Source organism: Crinia signifera, chromosome 11, assembly GCF_055691185.1.
Source record: "Crinia signifera chromosome 11, ASM5569118v1, whole genome shotgun sequence".
Taxonomy (NCBI): Eukaryota; Metazoa; Chordata; class Amphibia; order Anura; family Myobatrachidae; genus Crinia; species Crinia signifera.
This window is the reverse complement of record NC_139227.1, coordinates 97,192,014-97,209,687: the sequence shown is the minus strand read 5'-3', so window position 1 is coordinate 97,209,687 and position 17,674 is coordinate 97,192,014.

The window sequence follows — 17,674 nt, the reverse complement described above, 5'->3', positions numbered from 1 at the left end:
GGGCCTCGGTTTAGCATAAACATTTCATTTAGATATATAAAATTAGCATAACTGTAAATGCTCTGGGTCTAACTGTGGCTTTATAATATAATTGCCAATAAAACCGGACTTCTTATTATAAACTGATTTTGATACTGCATTGTTGGCAGTCAGTGCTAATGATTTGGTTTTTATGTAGAATCAATACGACAGTAATTGGGACAGTCAGAAGTGCAATTTATGAGTTACAGGGAAAGAGCTGATGTATAAAGGATAATAAGGAGATTTGGCCAGAGAGTTGGCACATGCCTTGACGTCTTGTCATGGCGTCCTATGCCAGTATCCACTTGCGAATACAGAATACAGCATAGACATGTTACATAAAAATACAGTGTAACCAGACTTGTCCAAACTGTGGCCCTCCAGCTGTTGTAAAACTACACAACCCAGCATGCCTTGCCATAGTGTTAGCATTCCCTCATGGCACAACTGTGGCAAGGCATGATGGGACTTGTAGTTTTACAGCAGCTGGAGGGCCATAGTTTGGACATGCCTAGTGTAAGCTCATCTATTACCTGTCATTTACCCTAATATGCAGATAAAGTTGATTGCAGAGAATGGTTCCTCATAGCTAAGGATCATGGGCCTTATTCAAAGATGGGCGCAATGTTGGTTCTGTGCACAGAGGAACTTTTTGCAGCCCCTGTGTATGCACCAGCATCGCGCTGTGCAGGTACCATGACGATGGCATTGAGAATTTATTTGCCAAATGGTTGACAGTCTCGGAATGTTTGTGAGAGGTGACGTAAAGTGGCAACTTAACTGCCGACATGCATTGACCGTTTTAGAGGCGTGTCACAGATTGCTACTGCAATCCCGTAGGACTCTACAATCAGTCCTTACTGCCAGGGGCCATAGGGTTACTCAGGAGCTCAATGTGCATCCGATGGTTTTATCTTTGTACGCAACTTCAGTTTAGAGATGCTGCCAGTGGGTGTTTCAAATCAAAACATTTGCATATTTTCAAACTTGAACGGTATTTATGTACAGCTCTGGATCAGATCTTACCTACTCTCCTGATTTTTCAGGTAGTCCCTTGCACATCGTCGGTGAATCTTCAGCACACCACCAACTTTTTAGTGAGTGGGCAGGATGGGGAGAAAATCACCTGTATCATGGCACCCGGCGTATGTGCTATATGACGCAGTTCATGACATTTAGCCCCACCCCAATATACACAAATCTGAAAATTTAAATTTTTTGCTCGAGTAGACGGCAGGGCCTGTTAATGACATCCCCCAAAGTGGCCAGCAATGTTTGGGTGACAATTGTGCTATTTTTGGGGATATTTCATCAGTGGCATATGTGGTACCCCCATAAATTAGGTCACAAGTCAAAGCTAGTTAAGTTATCCCTGTCCCCCACTGTTAGGCCCCCATTCAGGTTCCCTTGCTCCCCTCTGTGTTCACATAGGGGAGCGATGTTTCGAGACTGCTCATGCACATAGACATTTATGCGAATGTGCAGCCACATTGTGCGATTATTTGCCGGCCGCTCGCACAAAGCAATGCAGGTGGGGGGCGTGGGGTGGCGGCCCATGGTCACGCCCATGGGAACACCCAGCATTTCGCTGGGTGTTCCCATGTTAATGCAGCGGTGACGCAGGTGTGGGGGACGGGCAGCTGACATAACCAGCTGTCAGCTGCCCGCCCTCTTCCCGTACAAGGTAACTGCAAATCTTAGACAACAGAGAGTGTCTTAGATTTGCGAGCACCTTAGAAATCATTCTATGGTCATCGACCATTGAATGATTTACTCACCACACGCAAACTGCGAATGGATGTTTCTGTACCACATCCAATCACATGTGTGTGGGGGGGTCAGCCATTCGGGCGGCTTTCGGTTGACTCACAAAGCTGCTAACGTTGCAGCTTTGCGAATCAACCAGAATGACCTCCTTAATGTATAGGGCTTACATATGTGACTAAAGCTCCTGTAGATTCAATCCTGTCAGGCTGCCAGGTGAACGTTATGTGACCCTTCCCTCCTGGCTACTGCTTAGTTCTGGAGGCCTAGATTGCAGGGACTGGCTGTTACTAGGGGACCTCAGGCTAGTGAGAGAGTGCAGACCCTGAGGCCTGACAGAGTTAATGCCCCTGGCTGTGTCCCAGCATGCATCCAGACAGTGAATGGCTGTGCTTCATGTTGATTGGTGGATAGCTGAAGCGATCCACTAATCATAGTGCGGACTGCTTAGTTCTGGAGGCCTAGATTGCAGGGATTGGCTGTTACTAGGGGAACTCAGGCTAGTGAGAGTGTGCAGACCCTGAGGCCTGACAGAGTTAATGCCCCTGGCTGTGTCCCAGCATGCATACAGAGAGTGATAGGCTGTGCTTCATGTTGATTGGTAGATCGCTGAAGTGATAGTGCGGACAGCCAGCCATAGGTGTCTATGGGCTCCAGTATATCGCTTTGTCCAGGGCCTACATTGTTGCTAAGACAGTCATGGTAAGAACCACCACCACCACATGTAATTGGTGGAAAGTTTGCTGGGACAAAACCCTATAAATTAAAAAGGAGATGTGGGAAGCAGTTACTTTTAGAATTTAATGCTAAATAGTGTTGTCATGACTACACATCTATGATGATAATGTATCTTCTTCTTAGGTAGAAGTATAAAGAAACTATTCTATAGGAAACACGACTGCATTCAATTTAATCTGAATAAACTGAATACATCTTGGAATTTAGTATTAAAAAATATATATTTAAATGTTGCCACATTTGGTACCGGCAGTATTTATTAACGTGATGTCCCAATGTGGGGATGTTGCCACCAGGACGAGGAAGCAGTGAAGCACCTGGAATGTTCTTAGAACTCTCCGAAGGGGCTCTGTTGTGGTTTTTAAGGCAAGCCAGACAGATGCTATGCAGAGGCAATAGTACTGCACCTAGGCAGTGTGCCATGAGCCGTGGCACATCCCCCCACTTCTATATCTACAGCCCTCACTATAGGCTACCTTTTCTTTTTCACTCTTCTCCAGGGCAGGTTCTTCTCAGACGTCAAAATCGAAAGGTTGTTATGCAGTTGTGGAATGCACATAAGCCAATTGTAATAAATTAACAGTTTTTCATAAATCATAAAAATATATGTAGCATATTGATACAAGCAAAAAAGTAATGCATATGCAATCTGAATTTGAAATCAGCCAAAATATAGAAACATCGGGTATGAACAGGTTACCCCCTCTGAGCCTTTTTAGAGACATACCCAATAACATTATGCGAAGGCACCCACACATAGACAGGGAAAGAGAAATAGGAAAACCGAAACAAGAAGGTTTTCAGAGTACAAGGAAAACGAGGAGGGAAGAGATAGAGAGTTAAAACATTAAACAAGAAGAAAAAAAACATTTACCAACATACTGTATTTAATCTGTCCTCTACAATATTGCAATGTAATGAATTGCAACTGCTAACTAAAGGACTTAAATTAGCCCCGTCTAGTACAGCTAACATATTTGACCTATTTGTAGAATTAAACATACGTACGAACCTTGGGCCTTATTCTAGTTCACTCTTTCTGACAAAATCCTTCTTAGATGGACAAAACCATGTGCACTGCAGGTGGGGCAGATGTTACTTGTGCAGAGAGAATTAGATTTGGGTGGGGTTTTACTTCAAAGTGAGATCTATATTGCAGTGTAAAAATAAAGCAGCCAGTATTTACCCTGCACAGAAACAAAATAACTCACCCAAATCTAATTCTCTCTGCACATTTAACATCTGCCCCCCTGCAGTGCACATGGTTTTGTCCTTCTAAGAGGATTTTGTCAGAAAGAGTGAACTAGAATAAGGCCCCTTGTGTAGGCAGAAATACTTTGCCTATTCTATTCTTCTAGATACCCAGGACAGTATAGCATTAGAAATTCTCACTTAACTAGAAGAGAACTATCACTCACCCTCAAAGCCCCAACAAATATACTGTATACCATCAATAAAGAAAATTTAAAGCTGAGATCTGAGTTTTTCCCTATCGAATCTAAGGGAATAAAGATTTTTACAAGACCACACTTGACGAGTTTAAAACTTTATGTAACAGATCCAATAAAGACAAGAACCTGAAGAGAACCAACATTCTCAATAAATGGAACATACTGTAAAAGCACTCCACAAGTTGACTAAAGACTCCTCCCTTGTCTTTAAACAGGCCAACAAGAGGGGAGGTTTGGTCATTCAAGATAGAGTGGCCTATATTAAAGAGGCCACAAGACAGTTGACTAATACTGAATTTTATAAAATACTCCGTAATACCCACTCACAACCCTTTACTTTTGAACTTAAAATACTACTTGATCAAGCTCTAAGTGATAATATAATCACTAAAGAGGAACACAGATTCCCTTTCAATCCTTACCCCAAAACAAAGATTTATTATCACCTCCCCAAAACCCACTCCTCACTTACTTCACCTCCCAGTCGTCCCATCATTTCTGGTATCAGTTCCCTCACATTGAACCTTTCACATTACGTTGATTCTTTTTTACAACCATGGGTGCTTACTTTAAAAACTCATATTAAAGATGCCACGCACTTTTGAAATTTTAATAAAAAAATACAGAGTGGAAGGAATCATACAAATTTTTATAACTATCTTTACTCAAAAATACCCCATCAATTGGGGTAGAAAACATTAAGAATCGCTTAACACAAGATCATGATTTAACTTTAGAACATGGTTCCTTCATCTTGGACTCTATATTGTTAATACTCCAGCACAATCACTTATTTTTTTTAGACACCCATTATTTACAGGTGATGGGGACAGCCATGGGAACCAGGTTCACGCTGAACTATAACACACTCCCCATAGGTGGGCTTAGTGCCATTCACATGTACCAATAACCCTACTGTATATCTCACGTACTATAGATGGTGCGGGTCGCTCACTCTCTTCTCTCACGCTGAACTATGCAAACCTCTACATGGGCTGGATTGAAGTCCAGCTTGTGGGTGGGGGTTTGGTGCGAATCTGGTTCTCTATGGCCGTTATATAGATTACCTTTTTATTATTTGGGACGGGGATAACAATTTTGGGTACTTGTGAGTTATCCGGGCGCCCGATTTTTTGATTGTATGCCTTAAGTTAAGGCATACAATCAGATGCGATGCGATATCGCATCGCATCGCATCGCATGCGACCATCGGATGCGATGACCCGATTTTTCCATAGGAATCAATGTTAAAATGATTCCTATGGAAAAAGGGGTCCTTTTCATACCCCTACTATCCAAGTGGGCATGGAGTTGGATATAAACCTGTGGCGAGCGTAGCGAGCCACCGAGCCCGAAGCGTGGCGAGCGAAGCGAGCCCCGCGAGGGGACGGTATTCCGTGTCCCCTCGCGGGGCTCGCTACGCTCGCCACGCTTCGGGCTCGGTGGCTCGCTACGCTCGCCACAGGTTTATATCCAACTCCATGCCCACTTGGATAGTAGGGGTATGAAAAGGACCCCTTTTTCCCATTGAATTCCATGTTAAAATGGACTCAGTCCATTTTAACATTGATTCCTATGGAAAAATCGGGTCATCGCATCGCATCGCATCCGATGGTCGCATGCGATGCGATGCGATGTCCCGATCCGACCCGATTTTGAAATCGGGCGCCCGGATAACTCACAAGTACCCAATTTTGCACTATCTTTTGTTTCTCACCTCAGTTGTAACCAATTTAATATTTCTTTCACACACACACACACACTTATCACAAAACTGAAATTATTTTTTAAGATACATTATATCACTTGAGATAAGAAATAACCAAATTATTACTTCAAATTATCAGAAAATCTTGAATACCAATTCATATTTGCATTTCAAAAGTGTTCATCACCCTACATGGGTGAAAAATATTCCAGAGGGGCAGGTGCTTCGCATTAGCTGTTAATATACTGATAAATTTGATAACCAAGCCTCATCAAAAATGAAATCTTTTGAAGATAGAGGGTATCCGAAACAGTTAGTGAGAGGAGAATATGAGGAAGTGAGGAACAGGGAGCTCTTACTAAATGGAACATCTAAGGTGACACATGAAGGAAAGGAGAATGAGAGAACGCTCCCCTTTATTTCCACATTTAACAACTAATATTTGAGCACCAAAAATATAGTCCAGAAAAATTACAACATCTTAAAACAGGACAACATTTTGAGAGGTGCGGGAGGTGGGCATCTGACATCACCCAATGTCAGCTGCCCGCCCATTTCTGTCCCAGCGTGCACGCATATGTAAATGACTTGAAAATCACTTTTATATGCATGCACCTTCCACATCTTTTGACGGTCGGCGACCATTGAAAGATGTGGGTGTTATCCGCAGCATGCAAATGGATGTTTATGTTAAACATACATTCGCAGCCAGTGCGTGGGAACACATGCTGCTAGAGGGGGGCAGGCGGCCTGGCAGGGCAGGTTTTGGTGGACTTGCTTTAAATTTGCAGCCTTGCGACTTAACCAGAATAACCCCCTATGTATACACAAGGCTTTATCAATTGCAATACCACATATGTTGTCTACATCTGGATTTGTGGGTGTGGACTACGATATGTGGGTCAGACTACACTTCCTTTGAAAATAAGGTTCTTAGAGCACCGAAGAAATCTAATTAACAGATTCAAAGATCCTAGGTGTCTAAAATTGATAGGTGTTGGGGTCACTAAGAGGGGAGGTGACAGGTATAAAACCCTGTGCAGATAGAAAGTACATATGGACTAAATGATCCCCTAAATTTGCCTTCTGGCCAACAGGATCCATGTCCAGATTGGGTGGAACGCAAATAGGAAGCGCCTGTTTGTCACTGACAACTACTGTAATAGTCATGTGACCAAGGACATTTTCCGAGAAGTTCCCAAGTACCAAATGTAACAAAAGAATATTCCTATTTACCTCCGATTTCTCTCATTTTAAATATATTCAAAAATGTATTTATTGGTCCCTTTATACTATAAATATGATTCTCTACAATGTATTCTGCCCTCCGCTATACAGAAGCTAACTACCGCTTCCATAGCAACTGAAACACAAACACAACTGAAATTAAACGCGTCTCACAGGAAGAGGATGTCACGTGACTGGGGGAAATCTCCGGTACCGGATTCCTCTGTTCTTAGAGATTACTGATGAATTTCTTTGTTTATTTTTGTATTAGATATCTATAAATTCTGTTTTTAATATGTATTATTGCTATTCCATTATTATAGTCTCCCTATACAGTCTCTCACAATATGATTTTTTTTTTTGTGTATAAGTTTCTTATGATAAATTAACTAATAAGGCAAATTGATACTTCCTGTCTGGTGAGCCACCAGTCACACAACATAAATCACCTTTGATAAAGCTGCCATGCAAGGCAGGGAAACGTGTCAGAGGTCACTACATTTTGCCTAATGGATTGCCCCTTGAACCAGCCTGAGACATTTAAAACCTGGAGAGGAGACTACGTCATATGAGGTGGACAATCTCTGTATGATGGGACTGATCATTACTAAATTTAAACTGATTGCTGAATACAGTACTTCACAACGAGTTGTGTCCTGACTGCATCATCCAAAAAGGGTACCCACCTTCTCCCAACTTGAGGCGACCAGGTAACTATAAACACCTCCAGTGGCTGCTTTTCAAATTCCGATCCCACATGAATTGTTACTTTATTGCTTGTTTTAATTTGCTACATTGTTTTTATACTCTATATATTTTTAATTTTTATTAAAAACTGTTAATTTATTACAATAGACTCAGCTCTGCTCTATATGTTTATGTGCATTCCACATCTGCATAACAACTTGTCGTTTTTGGTTTTACGTGAGGAGTGAACCCCCCCCCCCCCACCACCACCACCACCAAATTAAAGCAGCTGCTATTGGGCTACTTCCCATATCAAGCGCTCAAATTGTAACATTGGTTAATCAGGTCTCACTAGATTATAATTTTCCATAATTGCAAATAATACGAATGTATATATTTGCAGTAAGAAATTATAATTTATCACCTTTGATAAATAGACCTCTAAGCTTCTTTCAATGATTAGGTTGACTGATATAAACAGTGATGCTCATACAACAAATTATGCTATGGGGTCTGTGGTAACAGGTGACATTATAGAGAACGTACGAGAAGTATGGGACGTCCATGACTGTAGAAGTGCTCTTGCTAAATAGGAGGAGGTAGCAGTTGTGACGTCCACCTGTAGGAAATAAGGGGTTATAACTGCTTCATAAATAGACCCTAATTGATCTTTTGTATTCCTGCACTGCCCAAGCCTTATGGATAGTGGTAGATGCTCAATTAGTTTAGTAATACCACTCAGGTGCATGCAAGGGAGGGGTTAATACTGAGTAAGTAAAACAAGACATTGGTTCCCCAGCTCACTGAATGGTATTAGTAACCAATCTTGAACACTACATGATAATAGAATTCAGAGATATTGGTTACATATACCTGCGCAGGTGTATGCTATGCCCCCAAGCCACGTCAAGGCGTCTCTGCATATTGGGTGTCCCTAGCGCTATATCTAGGTGCAGGGTGCGGCACCTCAACTAGCATAAAAAACTAGCATAAGCTAGAAAGCCCAGGGCGGCACACTAGTGAAAAACTATAGTGTTAATAAATATTAGTGGTAAGAAGCCGAAGCTATGTATAGAGAGAGAGAGAAAAAAAAAGAAATGTAATTAAAATATTAAAGAAATAGTATTAGTGAGGAAACGAAAAAAAGTGTTCATAGAATATAATGGTGTGCCGCACTAGAACCACCCAGCCCAACCAGTCCAGGGACACCGCACCCCACACCACCGTTACCCTAAATTGGGTCTACGATTAACCATCAAGAAGCCACATGATAATGGCTCCTTACTTGATATATCCAAACTAAGAGCTACCTACCTTGGAGCAACCTCAGACTACTCCATGTGGCATATCAGGACCCACATCTCCTAATATGGGCTCACTTCTGCCTCTCACAACATACATATGGATAGTGGTACTGTAGATGCTCAATTCGTTCAGTAATACCACTCAGGGGCATGCAAGGGAGGGGTTAATACTGAGTAAGTAAAACAAGACATTTTTTCCCCCAGCTCAGGTATATGTAATCAATATCTCTGAATTCTATTATCATCTAGTGTTCAAGATTGGTTACTAATACCAATCAGTGAGCTGGGGAAAAAATGTCTTGTTTTACTGCCCAAGCCTTGCCAGCCAATAGGGATCATTATATTGCCACCCATGCATCATATTGCAGTAAACATTAGTAAATTGCGCAGTTAGCCTTTAGTGCCCTATTCTTTTTATGATCAGTTCAACCCTTAAGATTTTCCACACGTGGCTGCATTATTTAGTACTGTTAAATGTTCACCAGGGTTACTGTCTGGGAAAATGCTGAGTGTACAGGACTAGTCCAAACACAGGGATTTCCTGTGGCAGAGCTCGCCAGTGATATAAATAGCAGAGAAGACGTGTAGGCGGATGCTGCAGGAGACAGGGAATTCGGGCAATAATAATTACAGTGTGGTCAGTATTAATCGAGCAATCAATGCACCAGTGTTAGTGCGGAGGCAATTGTATCACTATGTCCTGTCCTTACTGGGAACTGTGTCTTACAAGTGGCTCCAGAACACCAACATTGATCTTAGGACTTTCTCGTGGGGATCTTTGTTGCAAATAAGAAATAACAAAACCAAACAACATTCTACATCCACTATTCAGAGCAAAAACAGAATAAAATGTCATTTGGCGTCAACATTGAATAATGATGCAAAATATCATTAAATGACTTTATAACAAATTCTGAATCTATTGTCAGCAGAGACACATAACACTTTTATAATGACAATAAGCTTTGCACGTTTGCTGACCGAATTTGGTTTTAAGCTTATTTGGGCCCTTATTCAGATCTGATCGCAGTACAAATTTGGGTACTTATGTAGTATCTGGGCTGCCGATTTCTAAATCGGGTACATCGCATCGCATGCGACCATCGGATGCGATGCGATGCGATGACCCGATTTTTCCATAGGAATCAATGTTAAAATGGACTGAGTCCATTTTAACATGGAATTCAATGGGAAAAAGGGGTCCTTTTCATACCCCTACTATCCAAGTGGGCATGGAGTTGGATATAAACCTGTGGCGAGCGTAGCGAGCCACCGAGTCCGAAGCGTGGCGAGCGTAGCGAGCCCCGCGAGGGGACACAGAATACCGTCCCCTCGCGGGGCTCGCTTCGCTCGCCACGCTTCGGGCTCGGTGGCTCGCTGCGCTCGCCACAGGTTTATATCCAACTCCATGCCCACTTGGATAGTAGGGGTATGAAAAGGACCCCTTTTTCCCATTGAATTCCATGTTAAAATGGACTCAGTCCATTTTAACATTGATTCCTATGGAAAAATCGGGTCATCGCATCCGATGGTCGCATGCGATGCGATGCGATGCGATGCGATATCGCATCGCATCGCATCTGATTGTATGCCTTAACTTAAGGCATACAATCAAAAAATCGGCAGCCCAGATACTACATAAGTACCCAAATTTGTTCTCAAAATGGGCACTGCAGGTGCGGTAGATGAAACGTGCAGAGAGAGTTAAATTTGGCTGGGGTGTGTTGAAACTGAAATCTAAATTGCAGTGTAAAAATAATGCAGCCAGTATTTACCCTGCACAGAAACAAAATAACTCACACAAATCTAACTCTCTCTATACATGTTACATCTGCCCCACCTGCAATGCACATGGTTTTGCCCATTTTGAGAACAAATTTGTACTGCAATCAGATATGAATAAGGGCCTTAGTGCTGTCCTAACCACTCTGTAGCGCAGAATCAGGTTCCATTGTAACACCAGATCTATAGGCATGTTGCAGGATGGTATTTGCCAGCAATTGGCACCACTGCCAGTGGCCTGTTCTGCATTGTGACACATGTTGCGGGATACATAAAGATGACCAGCGGCTAGGATGCCAACATTGAGAATGCCAACGCTGGCATCCCAATAGAGGGAATTCCGTCAGGGGACAAGTAAGTATACTTACCCTCCCCCTGTGACCCTAACCCTCCTTTCCTGCAGCATGACCATAATCATACTCCCTCGCAGTCTGACCCTACCCCTCCCCAATATTACCTATCCATACCCCCATACTCCTCTGCCTAAACCTAACCCACCACATTGTAACATAGTAATTAAGGCTGAAGAAAAGACGTTAGTCCATCGAGTTCAACCTATCTGACTTGTAACTACTGACTTGAGTAAGTCATATCTATAGGATTCCCTTAGTGGCCAAAAATGTATCCAGTTTTGATTTAAATTCATTAACAGTAGTTGCTGTAATCACCCCAGGCTTGCCTACCCTCCCGGAATGGCCGGGAGCCTCCCGGAAATCGGGTCCTTCTCCCGGCCCCCAGGGAAGGTGTCCCGCATTCTGGGATTTGCCCCGCTCGTCCCTTGCCTGCTGGTTAAAATTACATGAAATCGCGGGTCCGCGGGGAGGGGGCGGGGCTTAAATGATGCGATCGCGTCATTTCGTGTCATTTAAGCCCCGCCTCCTCTCCGTGGCCCGCAAATTACGGAGGTTTCCGTCATGGGGGGGGGGGGGGGGGGGCGCAAGTGATGTCAGCCTTGCTCCCGCTCCTTTGATGTGTTGCCTCTCCGGGCTTCTGTAGGCAAAGTAGGCAAGTATGAATCACCCCCCACCGGCAATGAGTTCCAGAATGTTACTGCTCTAATGGTAAAGAATCCTCTTCCTAATCCAGTAAGGAATTTATTTTCCTCGAGCCTCAGTACATGCCCGCGTGTCCTAAGTATAGGCCTGTTACTGAACAAATCATCTCCCAGTTCCATAGGATTCCCAATCCTGTATTTGAACACAATCATATCACTTCTCAACCTCCGTTTCTACAATAAAAACATATTCAGCCTGATTAACCTATCTTTGTATTCTAGTGATTTGAGACCTTTTACTAGCTTAGTCGCCCTTCTCTGTACCTGTTCCAATTAATTTATGTCCTTTTTAAGGTGCGGAGCCCAGAACTGAACACAATATTCCAAGTGTGGTCTCACCAGTGCCTTGTAAAGAGGCACTATATCACATTGGCATCCCTTGAATCCATACCCCTTTTAATGCATGCCAGTGTCCGGTTTGCTTTTGCTGCCGCACTTGAGCAGTGTGCACTATTGCCAAATTTCTCATATATGGTGACCCCAAGTCCTTCTCTACAACACAATTTCCTATAATAACTCCATGTAGCCTATAAGTAGCTTGTTCGTTTTTATTTCCATAATGAATTACTTTACATTTTTCAACGTTAAACTGCATTTTCCACCTTACCGTCCACCTTTCCAGTTTATTTAAGTCACTTTGTAGTGTATCCACATCCTCTCCTGGGTTAATTTCCTTACTCAATTTTGTGTCATCCGCAAAAATTGCAATTTTACTCACTATGTCACTTTCAATACCAATACCACCCCTCAGCCTAACCCTGTGCCCCACTTTTTGGTGCCTAAACCTAACCGCTCCTCCCTGCAGCTTAACCCTAACCATCCCCTCCCCACACCTAACCCCCCTAGTGCCTTAACCCCACCCCACTCCCCAGCCACACGTTAGATAGCCCCGCATAATTACTGACCGGGATCAAGGCTGTCAATATTCCCTCATTGGGATCCTGATTTAGTCTGTGATACGGTGCCAGTCTTCTAATGGCAGTCAGGATGCTGGCATCGGTGTGCTGAATGTTGGCATCCTGACCTCCAGGATATTAACAGAAATTCCATGTTGCAGATGCTTTATGTGCCATACAATTACCATGGCATTTTCCCTTGTAATCCCCTATGCCTCCCTACAAGTTTTCTGACTTGTTCAGGTGTTTGCAGCCATATTGTTATGAGGAAGGAAGCTTGTTAAGAATTTAAAAGTAGACATGGAGGCGCCGTCCATATCAACCAATCGCATTCTAGCTATCATTTATCAAGTACATTCTATTACCTGACTGGCAGAAGCTGATTGGATGCTTTGGGTAACAGCCCCATCTGTTCATTGTCCCACTCCTTGCAAGCTCTGATACATCTTTCCCTTTCGAAAGTTTAGGAAGAAAAGTACTTGGGGGCACTCCTTAAATGTCAAAAAAGGTTATTAATAAAATTTAACTTTTAATGATTCCATTAAAATTGGTATTTAGACAGACAGACAGACAGCATCAAACATTCAGGATCGACAGTTGAATGGTATTGAATATTATAGAATAAATTTGTATTCAACTGTTAATTTAGACCACAGAAGTAATTTGATAGGAAACAAATAAGTAATGATCAGACAATCAGGGCTATTATTATCAATCAGCCCGGTTTCGGATTCAGATTCTCTTGTTCCTATCACTTGTGGTAAGGAAGTAATAAGCGAAATATCAATATCAAATTGTTTAGGCCAGAGAGAAGTTGTTCTCCTCTGGTGCAGTCCGGATGTTAACCCTTTTTAAACTAAACAGTCTCAGATGAGTCAATTTGTCAATCAATAAGTTATGCCGAGCTGTTTAGTGTGACAAAGTTAGATACAGAGCCAATCTAGGTATTTAAATGCGTAGGTAACCGTTACAAAAGAGAGGGTATCAAAAGTAGATATGTATATCAGAGATAGGTGACACTCACAGTTGTAAAGATTGCGGAAGCTGCTGCTGATTCTCTCAACCGTCCTGGTTCACTGAGAGTCAGTGAGCGTTCGGCAATTTTTTAGCTGTATGTATAGAGTGTCAGAGTTAGAAAAAAAGACGGACACTGAAGAAGCTCCACCCCCAGCGAAACGGCCGTCTGACCATGCCGCACTAGCGGCTCACCCCCACTCCTTGCCGCACTGACGGCTCACTGCAGATCTGGACCTTCAATGACAAAAATATCGGGCAGAGGCCACTAGGTAAGCGGCGGTAACCGCTACTTCTTATCAATTGAAATACTGTGATTACTTCGGCTGGCACACCGCTAGCAGTAGTTTTTCTCCCCACCCTTGCTTCTATTCTCTGGATCTACACTCTATTTCAATTTCCCCACCTACCTACTCACGCAGATAGGAGGCAGGTGCCGCTCATCTGCTACCAATGCTTTAATTGCACAGCACATAGCAGAAAGCAGCACACCTACCTCCAAGTGTAAGATGCATATTTTTACTATATCCCTCCTACACATCCTGTTCCTAAGGGGTACTCTCATCTCCTGAAAGTTTTGATTAGCACCTAACCCTGCACTGTTACCATAACAACAGGGTAGTTGCACTACTAAAAGGGAGAAAGCAGACACCCCACTTTTTTTAACTCTGACACTCTATACATACAGCTAAAAAATTGCCGAACGCTCACTGACTCTCAGTGAACCAGGACGGTTGAGAGAATCAGCAGCAGCTTCCACAATCTTTACGACTGTAAGTGTCACCTATCTCTGATATACATATCTACTTTTGATACCCTCTCTTTTGTAACGGTTACCTACGCATTTAAATACCTAGATTGGCTCTGTATCTAACTTTGTCACACTAAGCAGCTCGGCATAACTTATTGATTGACAAATTGACTCATCTGAGACTGTTTAGTTAAAAAGGGTTAACATCCGGACTGCACCAGAGGAGAACAACTTCTCTCTGGCCTAAACAATTTGATAATGATATTTTGCTTATTACTTCCTTACCACAAGTGATAGGAACAAGAGAATCTGAATCCGAAACCGGGCTGATTGATAATAATAGCCCTGATTGTCTGATCATTACTTATTTCATATCAAATTACTTCTGTGGTCTAAATTAACAGTTGAATACAAATTTATTCTATAATATTCAATACCATTCAACTGTCGATCTTGAATGTTTGATGTTGTCTGTCTGTCTAAAAAACTATTTTAATGGAATCATTAAAAGTTAAATTTTATTAATAACCTTTTTTGACATTTAAGGAGTGCCCCCAAGAAAAAGAGAGTACTTTTCTTTCTAAACTTTCGATACATTACCCTTACTCTCAGGGGAGCACCGCCACGTCACTATCTACCAATTAATTGGTTAATTGATGCTAAATCATTGTGGTAACTGATTTGAAAACTAGACTTAACGATATTGCCAACACCATCCAGTGTCACTTGTGCTCAGGTCTATCCCCTCCCAGATCTCCTTTTTCCCACCCCCTTTCCCATTTATACAACATTTTTCCCTTTGTCAATGAGCAAAATATATATTTTTTGAATGCTCATATTGCAGATTTGACACAACTTGCTCCTTACATTGTACATCTAGGGTGCGGAGTTGTGTTGTATCAGGGGAATGAACAAAATTCCCGTTACAAAACAAATACACTTCTAAACATTCTGTTCCCTCTCAGGAGTGTGTGCAGCAGCCTCTGAAACCATGGTCCATACCGGAATCCAAATCCCTACATCCCGCACCCCAACACACATTTTCCCTTTAAAACAAGTCAATCCAAAGGGCTTTAAAAGAATAGTTTCTTAGCGCATCTTTTCCTACAAGTTCATCAGATGTGAACATTCCCTTCATACTACATTATAATCTTGAAAATGTGGGAGGAGCAGAGGACTTAAACCAGTGACTTTCAATCTTTTTCAACTCGCGGCACACCAAAAAAGTTTTCCAAATTGCCAAGACACATCACCAGTCCCCCATGGGAAAAACACATTGGCCCCACAGGAAGAAAACAAACCAATTGACACCCATATGAAAAAACAATCCCACTGGTCCCCATAGGTAAAAAAATAATATTGTCCCTTGCATGAAACCAACAGACCAGTAAATAATAGTTATCTATCCACCACTTTGGTGTCTTTCTTCAGCAGGAAATAAGACTTTGTTCCTATATTTCTTAATGTGTGTTAATTAATTTAGCTGGTTGTGATATACTGTAACACACTGTGTGGCCTCCGACACCATTGAGGTTAGTAAGAACAAAGATAATTGTTTAACAAATGTAGCCTATATCATCACAGATAAAATAATTATAAAAAAAAAATGATTTCTAAGTGCGCATTTCGCAATTAACAAAATATATTTTTCTTTAACACAGATGAACTTTGGCTTAGTAATTAAAATTATGGTTTATCCTCGTCAGGGACATTTGTTAAAATGATTATGTAAATTGAACATTTATGCCCATAAAAATGTAATAAATGTGTGTTTTTTTTTAATTAGGATTTTTTTTATATATAAAAGAATCAGCTCGTAACAGGTTAGCGGTTCGTAAGAAAAATAGAAGATCATTTTGTTTAAAAAGCCTTTTGGGCTTGGAACCAATTATACAAAGGTAGCAGAGTTGGCCATAATTGTATCGACTCAGCTCCAAAATATGTGTATCATTAACCCATTGTCTGGTGCTACACTGACCATAGCCGAGCGCAGATTACAATAGATGACAGCAAATCATTTGGAAATAAGTACAGTAGCTCATTTAGAAAGGTAATTTGTTTGTTTCGAACCTGCATAGACCTTAAAGCCGTAACGGTGTGATTACTGCTGGCCATGCCCCCAGCCCCTCTGCTCAACTCTATAGATGCTGTCAGTGGCGTAAGTTCATCCCAGTTGCCCGCAGACCCACACACCACCTTATATAAATATATGTATGCATGTGTGTAGGTATATGTTTACAATAAAGAGAGTGTGAAGTGTCTATGATCCTGCTAGGAGGGCGAGTCAGTCACAGAAGTGGTATTGATGGCTTTCAATTAACCGATTCAAACTCATATGGGAGGAGAGGCACCCGCTTGGGAGCAGGAGCCCGGCCACCATTGACTCCATTGCTTCCCAGATTTATGCCTCTGGATACTGTACGCATTCCCACAGCGTCTGTTCCCTCTCTTCTCAGCAGAGTAGCGCCAGGCAGGGCGGACTCCCAACTGCCCCCCTCTCCGCAGGACACTGCCGACCCTTGGCAGGATGCAAGACAGTCCTTAAAAAAAATGGGACTATCCCGAGAAAATGAGGACAATAGGGAGGTATGCCTTAGTATATCTCCCCTCATGGGTTCCTCTGAATGGAGCTTTGTACTCGTGGGTGGGTGCTGGTTCCCCTCACTCGCTCTGTAATTGAATTCCAACATTTTTAATAAAATTAAAGCTTTCTCATCCACACCAGATTATTGGTAGCAGGAGATCCATCGCTTTCCCCATTAGAGTATAGAGAATTCTGCACAGGAAGCACTCACTTGCAAAATACTGTATGTCCCAGCGTCTCCTTATTGTCATTAATGTCTCACAGTTAATCAGGGGTGGTTCCAGGAGAAAATGAAAAGGGGGGGCACCATGATAAGAAAGGGTTTGGGAGGGGAGGTTGTTAGTGGTGCCAGTGTACATGTGGCGAGAGTGAGGAGAGCAGAGAGAGGGCGGGAATGGGATTAAAAATAGGCCCTGGCATTTAAAGTACACAGGCCCACCTTGGCGACAAAATTGAACAATGTAGCTGTGTGCTCGCCGAAGGCGCGCTCTGGAAAAGGGTGTGTGGCCACTCAAAAGGGGGCATGTCCTTGAGTGTAGTGTACCACACCATATACATCTTCTACACATTATATTACATTATACTAGACCCCATTATATTTGCCCCTTACACATGCTGCCTAATGGAATAAGCCAAAATTCACATAATGCCACACGGATTGTGTCAAAATTCACATAAGGCCACACGGATTGA